Here is a 10,553-nt window from a genome sequence, read left to right on the forward strand (position 1 = left end):
GTCCTTTTTTTTTTTTTTTTCCCCTGCTGGGTGTAGCCTGCAAGAGGAACCAAAGGGTTCTTCTCCCTCCTGTGTCTGCTCCACCCAGGCCATATCAGGGAGGGACAAGCCAACTCCCCCTCATAATCAGCAGGAGCAGACAGCCAGGGACACCGTTTTCTGCTACGGCACTGGTGGCTGCTGGAGGCCTTGGCAGCTTTCCTGGTAGAGGCCCTCAGGGGAGTGATTTGGAGGTGGGAAGCAGATGCTGCTCACAGAGTGTCCCCGTGGGGGCTGGAGAGGAAGCTCAGCAATCAGCAACACTTGCTGCACCTCCAGAGGCTCCGAGTTCAGTTCCCAGCACCCACACGGTGGCTCACAATCACTATTACTCCAGCTCCAAGGAAGCAACGGCTTCTGTCCTCAGAGCACCGACCCACAGTGTTCACACACACCAGTACTCGGGGGAGAAGGAACAGTGGTGGTGACCTAGGTTGATGGCTACGTCAGTAAAGTGCGAGCATGAGGCTCTGACCTTGATCCCCAGAACTCATGGTAAGCACTGGACATGGCAGTGCATGCATGGGATCCATTTCCGGGAAGGCGGACACAGGGGCGTGCGCGGGCTCTGCAGCTGCCCTGGCCTAGTCCAACCAGGGAACCCCAGATCCAGAGAGGGAGCTGGTCTCAGAAAACAAGGCGGTTGAAGAGATGGCTCAGTGTTTATGAGCAGTAGACATGCATTTGGTTGCAGTCCCTGCTCGGTGGCCTGCAGCCATCTGTCCTTCCTCTGACCTCTGAGGGCCCGGCATGCATGCACACGGATGTATGTGCAGCCCAAACACCCATACACATAAAATTAATACACCTAAAAAGCTTTCAAAAAGGTGGATGACTCCTGAGGCCTTCACACACTCACACACACACACACACACACACACACACACACTCACGTGATGGTGAGAGCTTCCCAGGCCTTGGTTACTCCATTTCTATCTTGGCCGGGACACTGATGCTTCATGTCAGTCGTTGGATCACATATTCCCATCAGCAAGAGAGAGGCCCAGCCTTGAAGATGTGTCTCCTGGATACTGCCTGGTCGGTTTTCAGGACCATTTCATTGTCATTATTTAGCCAGCTGCTTCTGGTGCATAGGAAATATGGTAACAGCCCTTGCCTGGCTAACTGCCTTTTCCTTCTTTGCTTGTGTGCATGCACGTGTGCATGTGTTCACGTGGCTATGAGGCCCCTCAGGTGCCATGCACCTTGCTTTTAGAGACAGACCCTTCCACTGGCTGGAGATGATTGATTAAGCTAGCCTGGCTGGCAGTGAGCGCCAGGGACCCACACCCCTCTCGGTGTGACTCGGGGCTGGGACCAACCACAGCTGTCCCCACAGCTGGCTGAGGGATTGAATTTGGATCCCCATGCTTGTTCAGATGCCCCACCCACTGAGCTACCCTCCTGTCCTTGTCTCCTTTCACTTAGAAGCAAGCTTTGCAGCTGGAGACACAACCCTGTCCGGGCCACCATCAGTGGTTCCAGCGCTGACCATGATGGCCATCTCAGTCGCCACCTGTCTGAGGTGCTCAGGGAGGGCAGGCTTGGTGATGTCCCGCTGAGGCCTGCACGAGAATTCCTCATCAGAGATCCCAGCTGCTCTTGTGAGCGCCCCCCACTCCAGATGTAATCCCCCGCCTCAGCTCTATGCTGTTTTGAAAGGGGCTGGAGTATACAGAGTGGAAGGCTGACAGGAGGGAGGGCTCGGATTGTCATCTGTGGGGGAAAGTGAGTGGCGTCCTGGCACAGCCACGCCAAGGACCCCGCAGCCCCAGGTTCACAGAGGTGACGAAGCCTTCCTCAGGGGCCAAGCGTGGAATGCTGACTGTGGAGAAATGTCCACCAGAGCATCCCCATCCCGCGTCAGTGGGCGGGAGACTGCTCTCCTGCAGAGACTGCCCAGGTTAAGGGTGGCTGATCCAGCCTCCTAGTTCCAGCTGTGTGCGTACCGGAGCCCTGTCCCCTGTCCCCGAATGTAGTAACCCTCTGTTCAACTGCACATAATAAACACACCTAGCTTTCGGGGGTTCCTCCAGCACAGATCCAAGACCAGCCGTCCCCACTTTCTGTCTGTGTGTCTGCCTCTTATTCATTCCGCTACGCCCTGAACCATGCTGGGCACTCTGGAGTCACTCTGCCATTTTATATGATTTAATTATTTAATCTCATGTATTTATCTATCTAGTTATTTATTGAGACAGGGTCTCTCTATGTACTCCAGAAACTTGCTGTGTGGACCAGGCTGGCCTAGAACTCACAGAGAGCTGACTACCTCCTCTTCCTGAGGGCTGGAATTGAAGGTGTAAACCACGACACCCAGTGAGGTATTTTGCTATAGCTCAGGTTGGCCTGAAGCTTACTGTGTGGCCTCAGCTGGCCTTGAACTCTGCTTGGTTCTGCCTCCGCTTCCTAGATGCTTCAGCTGCAGCTAACCCAAACCTGACTAGAACCGTGGCTTTTAAGAAGAGACTGAGAACGGAAGCCAGTGCTATCATCGCCATGTCTTACTGCCTGCAGACAGTTTCCAATCTGCAGTGCGTACAGGGAGACACAGGCTGTCTGGGCCCACCTGAATCCCAAGAGTTAAGGTGCCGTGGAGGCTCAGACAGTTCAAGTCTACAGGGGACAGTGTAGGGAGAGGAGATGGGGAAGGGAAAACAGAAACATGAGAAGAAAAAAAGGACAGAGGGAAAGACAGATGGGGAGGAAAGAAGAGGAGGAGGGGGAACAGAAAGAGGAGAAAGAGCAGACGTAAGGGAGGAAGATGAAGAAGAAGAGAAGGTGGGGAGAGAGGGTGAAGAGAAGAAAGCAGGAAAGGAGGAGGAGAAACCGGAAGAGGAAGGGGGCAGGGAAGAGACGAGAGAAAGGAGAGAAGAGGGAAGAGGACCCCTGGCTAAGGCCTGCCCCTTTTCTTGGGTGGCCCACTGAGTCCTTACCAGCACATGTACAGAAACTAAAGCCCAGAGAATGAGCCGAGGAAAAGCATGGCTGGGAATAGCTCACATCCCTGGCAGCCAGAGGCTGAGGGTTCCCAAGACACAGGCTGCAGCACAGCCAGATGAGCTCCAGACCAGAGCTGACCTGGACTCCGCTGACGAAGCTTAAAAGCCAGCTCAGAGTCTGCATCTAACATGCAGGAAGCCCGGGTTCGAGTCTCCTCTCACCTATAATCCCAGCATCCCAGAGGTGGAGGTGACAGGGTCAGGTAGTTCAAAGTCATGTTCTTAGCTGCATGAGGCCTTGTCTCAAAAAAAAAAAAAAAAAGAGGTTGAAATCTAACTTCTAGAAATGGACCATTGTCTGAGATGAAAAAGAACAGACAGGATTGACTATATTAGACACAGGAAGTACGTGAGGGGGTTGACGAAGCTAGCATTGCACTGTAATCTAGCGTCAGAGGCAGGAGGAAGTTCAGGGTCATCCTCGGCTACAGAGGGAGTTTGAGGCCAGCCCGGGCTACGTGACACCCCATCTGAAAAATAAAAATAAAACAGATAAAGAAAAGGAGAGGACAATCCTCGCTGCGGATCTAGAGAAGCAGGGATCCCTGGATATTCTCAGCTATGGAATTCTGAGGTACCACCCGGTTCCGCTGCTGAACTCTGCGTGTCCAGAAGACCTGACAGCGGCCGCTCTGATTAATACACAGGCATGGCGGGTCACGTAAACGCTGTTCTCAATAGAGAGAAACAGCCCCAAGTCTGTGTGCGGATGGGCAGGAGCGGAAGGCGCGGCACAGGCGTACAGGGGGCTGTCATTTCGCCATGAACAGCTCTGCCCTCCCGGAGACCGGACCACCAAGGTCAAAATGGTGACCCTGGGGCAGGAGAGGAGGCTGAGGGCGTAAGAGCAGGCCGCTCTCCCAGAGGACTCTGGTTCAGGTCCCAGCACCCACATGGTGGCTCAAATCCATCTGTGATTCCAGTTGCAGGGACCCAGCAGCCTCTTCTGGCCTCTAAGGCCCTCCGCGAGCACACGGTGCACATACATGCATTCAGGCACACGCACAGCACATATACATAAAATTCATGTTTTAAGTTAAAAAGGAGTAGTGTTGAAAATTGCATCTAACTGAGCATGCACGGTACATTATTCTTTTCTTTTCTTTTTCTTTTTTTTTTGAGGCAAGATTTACTTTGTAGGTTAGTCTGGTTAGAATCACAGAGCGGCTCCTGCCTCTGCCCCCGGGCGCTGGGATTGAAGCTGTGCGCCAGGCTTGGCTGTGCCGGCTTTTACAGGTCTGGCTTTTTTCAATCCCCTCCCTGGCTCGAAGCTCTCTACTGAGACCAGACTGGCCTTGAACGTGTGGCAGTCCTCCTGCCTCTGCCCTCTCGGGCATGTGCCGCCAGTTGAGGTTTATCTCGGGCTGGTTCTCTTCAGGTGCAGAGGGACCCCGCTGGTACCTGTCACCCCGTGAACCAGTCAGCGAGGTGCGGCTCTCCCGGCCTGCACCAGCCAGGTGTGTAACGCACGCTGCAGGAGCAGCAGGAGGGAAGTGTGACGGGGGCTCGAGGGTTCGAGGCCAGGCTGCGAAGGAAGTGCGATCCTGTCTCTGAACAAGACGCAGCTGGCAAAGCAGATCGCGTGCTGTCTCTCCGACTCGAACCGCAAGTCGTTGAAGTTTTTATTTTGGGGGCTGGAGAGATGGCTCAGCAGTTCGAGCCCCGGCTGCTCTCCCATGGGGCCTGGGTTGGATTCATGGGAGCCGCATGGCAGCTCACAGCGGCCTGGGATCCAGCTCCTCTTTCGGTGCTGTGTACACACGGTTCACGGGCATACCTGCGGCCAAACAGCCACACACATAAGGCAAAAACAAGCAAATATTTGTTAATGTTCCCTGTTTGTAACATGTGTACATGCACACACTGTGTCTGGGTGTGTGTAGGTCAGAAGACAACTTTTCTCTTCCTACATGGACTCCAGGGAGTGAACTCAGGCCTTCAGGCTTTGACCAGCTGAGTCATACCTCCAGCTCCATTTTTTTTTTCTGAGACAGCGTCTCATTCATTCTCCCAGCTTGACCTTGAATTCTCTTGACTTTCTTTTCTCTCTTCTTCCCTCTCTTCCCCACCCTTCTTTTTTATTTCTTCTTTTTCCTTTTTTGAGAGAGGGTCTGGATTGCTCTCCAACTTTGTAGCTGAAGGTGACTTTGAACTCCTGACCCTCCTGCCGACACCTTTCGAGGGCCAGGGTTATAGGTGTGTTCTTGCACACCTGGGTTCTCACTTCAGTCATTGTCCTCCTCGTCTCCTCCTTCTTCTCATCCTCCTCCTCCTTCTCCTCTTCCTCGTCTTCCTCCCCGTCCTCCTCCTCCTCTTCCGGAACAGGCCGTTATATTGCCTCCTTTTCAACACCCACAGATAGGCAACAGACTTATCTTTCCCAAATAAAATTGGGGATATATTCCTGAAGGGAGGAGGTGTCTACACTGTGGACCCTTAAGAACACTCACTGAGGCTGTGGCAGCCTCCTCAGTTGTAACCCCAGCCCTCAGGAGGCAGATTCTGGGGAACCGATCTCAGGCCCTCAGGCTTTGTGAAGCAGCTGATTTACCCACTAATCCATTTCCCTGTTTCTCCTCTGTTTCTTCTTGTTGTTGTTGCTTTGAGACAGGGTCTCTCTGTGTAGCCCTGGCTGTCCTAGAACTCACTCCGTAGACCAGGCTGGCCTCGAACTCACAGAGCCCTGCCTGCCCTGCCTCCCGAGTGCTGAGACTGAAGGTGTGAGCTGCTTCACCCAGCTCCTTTGTTGCTTTTGAAAGCCTCACAGTCCTCGGTGCCAGCCACTTCTTCCAGAGTTCCCATCCTCCTCCTCTCTGGGGTGGGTGGGGTGGACTAGTTTACTGACTCCGGGATGGTTGTGGCCAGGGAGCTCATCCCTGCACGCAGGGCACTGGTTTGAGTTAGACCTTTGTTCTTTAAACTAAAGCATTATTTTGCTGCACAAGTCAAGCAGAACGCTGGCCTGCCTGAGTGTGTATAACTCCTGCCAATACAGCAAGCACACGCCAAAACCCCGGCTCAGTGTTAGATCATTTTCTGCAAGCGATTTATCACACTTACTTGGGGTTTGCTTTTTCATGCCCCTGACTAAGGGTGATACTCAAAATATTTAGCAGCTGGCTTCTACTTGGCCCCGACTCTAACTCGGACATAAAGACACGTTCTTGGAAGGTCTACCTCTATGTTGGGTAGAATTCTTTTGTTTTGTTTGTTTTCTGAGACAGGGTCTCTCTGTGTAGCCCTGGCTGTCCTGGAACTTGCTCTGCAGACCAGGCTGGCCTCGAACTCACAGAGATCCTCCTGCCTCGGTTTCCTGAGTGCTTGGATTAAAGGTGTGTGCCACCGTCGCCCAGCAGGGAATAACTCTTTAGTTGTTACTAAGGTTGTGAGGTCTGGTGTCTAGGAGGCAGGTTAGTGGAGGTAAGGAGCTTAGAAAACCTTGTCAACATGAGATATACATATACACACACACACACACACATATGCATCTATAGTGTGTGGGTTGTATGTGCGTATGTATGTGTGTTAGAATCATGCACACTAAGCTGGCTTCTGCTCACTGGGCAGTTGAAGGGGAAGCTGAGCCTTTGCTCTTCCTGCGTCTGCCTCCCCGTGCTGGGATAACTCCAGGGACAGAACCTGGGGCTGCGGGCATGCTGGGCAGCCCTCTCCCGTCTGAGCCCCCCCAGCCAGTTTTCCCAGCTGACGTGTGCTTTTCAGCGTTGCAGCAGGGTGGGGCCTGGCAGTCTACCAAGCTGCCTTCCACAAGCCCAGCCTCGCATCGCTCTGCACACTTCCTCCACAGCACCCTCCTCCTGTTGGTTTAACCGCGAACACGCCTGCTCTCCCAGCGTTGCATCAGCGACTTCACGTGACAGTCTGCACATCGCTCAGGGAGTAAAGGCTCTTGCCAGCAAGACTGAGGGCCTGAGTTCAAACCCGAGGATCCACAATTGTGGGTAGACAGACCTGACCTGACTCCTACAAGTCATCCTCTGACCTCCACAGAGCATTATGATGTGTGTGTGTGTGAACACACAGACACCACAGCTACATTAATTAATAATTGATTAAAGATATTTGGTATGGGTTAATCACCGTCCTTCCTGTCCCTGGCTTAGGTGACACCCTCCTTTTCCTTTAACAAATTAGTCTTTCATCACTGCTAAAATTTTCTGTGTCCTAAATAAGAACACGGTGTTAGCGGGTGGGGGTGGGGGAGGGCAGCTGCAAACAGGTCACTGGTGACCAATTAATTCCTTTGTCCTTCAGTCTTAATATTTATTTCCCTGTGAGGTGCCAGGAGCTATCAAGTTCTTCAGCGGCAGCTGGGCAAAGAAACACGTGATCAAAGCCAAAAAGTCCACAAGCCGTGATGCAAAGACCTGGAGTCAACTAACGGAAGTGCCGAAAGACAATAGAAAGGGTGGGAGCCAGGTCAGGGATGAAAGAAATGCAGGAAGCTGGTGGTTGGCTCAGCTGGTAAGGCTCTTTGGTACAGGGAGGGCACAGGTTCAAATCCTCATAACCCACAGACAGCTTGACCCCCCCAACTTGTAAGGGGAGATGGAAGGTGGAGATACGAGAATACCCAGAAGGCCATAGGCCAGCTGGCGTGGCATACACAGTGGGAAGAACAGTGAAGAGGCCGTGTCTCAGAGGAGGTTTGCGTGTGGTCACCCATATGCAAACACCCGCCTTCACTGACAAGTAGGAGCTGGAGAGACAGCTTTGTGGTGAAGAGTTCTTGCCGCTCTCTCAGAGGATCTGAGATCAGTTTCCAGCACCTGCCTCAGGTGGTTTACACCAGCCCATAACGACAGTTTGGGGTGAGGGGTGGAGTAGGAGGGGATCTGATGCCCTCTTCTGGCCTCCAAGAACACACACACACACACACACACACACACACACACACACACACGCTCAAGAAACCTCCCTTGCATTTTGAACACATCTTCCCTTGATCATGTCCAGATCCTGTGGCTTGCTGGACAGCTCTCCAGGTTTGCATGGGAACCTGAGTGCAGCAGAAACTGCTCTGAGGAGGCCAGGGTATGCCCTCTCCTCTCGCTGCCCCAGACCTCCTGTCTTTGATAACCAAGACCTCTCAATTGAACCACAGAAGCTCTGTAAATCTGTGAACTTAACACGGGTTGTGATTTGGCGACTAACAGGGTCATGATTTTATCATAAACATTTAGTGGAGATACTGAAGGGACATGAAGGGACATGCTCCTCATGGTACCTAAGATGCATGGACACAAGGCAGCCATGAGCCGGGCATGGTGAGGTGTGGACGGGAAGATAGGCGGCCATGTCCGTCCTGGTTTCATAGGAAGTCCAGGATCTGTCCCACAAAGCCTGGTGTGTGCGGTGCCTGGGCTTGAGCTGGGGCAAACACTCTCTGAACTGAGCTGCAGTCTTAACGCAAATGTGCTCATTTTGTTAAAAAATATGGTTTGGCTCTCGGGGGTGGATAAGAGCGCCGTGGTTCGCGCGTGGAGGTCTGGGACAGCTTGCAGGAGGTGGCGCGCTGCCTGCTCCCATAGGTTCTGAGTGAACTCCCGTCTCCAGGCCTGGAGCACCCGCACCCCTGGCCTTGAACTCACAGAGATCGGCCTGCCTCTGCCTCACGAGCGCTGGGATTAAAGGTGTGCACGGCCAATGCCCGGCTTTAAAAGATACTTTTGTCACCTTTGTTTGGGTGTGTGCTCATGTGTGAATACATATGCCACGGGGCGCAGGTGGCCAGCAGGGGACAGCTTTCAGGGGTCGGAATCCAACCCAGCTCCTCAGGCTTGGCAGCGAGCACCTTTACACACTGAGCCATTGTTAGCTGCTGTTTGAAAGCTATTCTAAGAGAATAATAAGGAGAAACACATACACTCACACTTACAAAACCTCCCGCACACACAAATCCAAGAGCCAGGGCGATGGCTCAGTCAGTGAAATGCCGCTGCACACGAGGCAGGCTTGAGAGCTGGGGGTGGAACCCACGGGAATGCTGGGAATGCTGGGGGAAGCAGCAGCTGCGGCGATCCCATCGGGATGGTGGAGACAGGGTCCCCAGGGCCCGTGTGCAGACACACACACACCACATCACAAATACAATCAAAGGAAACCAAACTCCCAAAGCAAAAGTCTAAGAGAATGACAGGAGTCTAAAGACTGGGAGCTCAGAGGCAGAGGCAGAGGCAGAGGCAGAGGCAGGCTGAGCTCTGTGAGGTCGAGGCCAGCCTGGTCTACAGAGCGAGTCCAGGCTCCACAGAGAGAGCCTGAGTTGAAAACTCTGTGCGTGTGTGGTAGGAGACCGTGGTTCTCGACTTGGTTGTGCTGTGTTTAGTTCTGTTGCCGTGACAAAATGCAGGAGGGGACAGCTTTAAAAGGAAAGATTCACTGTGGTTTTCGGGGTTCCGCCCCATGAGCTCCCACACGCCTGCGCAGACATACGGCTGACAGTGCTTTCCACCTAAGAACATATCCTGAGGGCGGAGGAGCTGGCTGCCGCTCCAGAGGACCCAGCTCGGTTCCCAGAAGCCGACTCACAGTAGCCGTGACCCCAGCTCTAGAGGACCCAACACCTCTGGCCTCCATGGGTTCCCGTGGGGACCCCCACACATACGTACGACATGCCTAAACATATAAAAATAAAACCTCAGAGACTATGACATGCATCTGTCAGTCTGAGTGCGTGTTCGCGCACCCCCTTGAGGGTGTCGGGTCCCAGGGGGTTGTTACGAACTGCAGGATGTGGGCGCTGAGACCCGAACCCCAGTCCTCCAGACCAGCACAGGCCCCTAACCCCCAGCCCATCTGAGAGAACAAGAACGGAAGGAGGAGAGGGATAATGGCGTCCACAAGGACTTGAGTTCCTCCAGCGAGCTCCCAGCGAAGGGTGGGGTGTGGCTCGCTGGTGGAGCACTTGCCTGCCCCAAAGCTGTGGCTCCAGTCCCCAGCACACACACACACACACACACACACACACACGCACGCACGCACGCACTCATTAATAATAATGATGATGACGATATAGAAAAGATGACATAGCAATTTCAAGACTCCCCGAGTCTGCATGAACTAACTGAACGAGAAAAATGATCTAAGAAACAGAGCGAGAGCGAGCCCTGTTGCTCTCACCCAGCCCCTCCCCCGCACATGCGCACCTGTGTCCTTCGCGATGGCGGCAGAGACCACAGGCCTTTCTCTGCGGCACCCTACCCTCTTTGCCTCACACTGGAATGTCCATGAGCCTTTCCATCCCCAGCAACAGTTAAATTATCTCCGTTCGCCAAGGCCTGACCCTAACCCCACAGCCTTCTTGTAAGTTTTTAAACGGTGTTGGCAGGCACGGCCTGACTGCAGAGATAAAGCGCACAATCGCGTTCTGTCCCGGCAGTGTGAGAACACTGGTGATCGCAGCGTCCCGGGGCGGGGGCTGGGCAGAGGCTCTCGACAGTCGCTGGTTGAGAGAAAATCCCACATTCAAGTTAACTTCCTTCTCTGGGGCTTTGG

Source organism: Meriones unguiculatus, chromosome 15 (assembly GCF_030254825.1).
Source record: "Meriones unguiculatus strain TT.TT164.6M chromosome 15, Bangor_MerUng_6.1, whole genome shotgun sequence".
Classification (NCBI taxonomy): Eukaryota; Metazoa; Chordata; class Mammalia; order Rodentia; family Muridae; genus Meriones; species Meriones unguiculatus.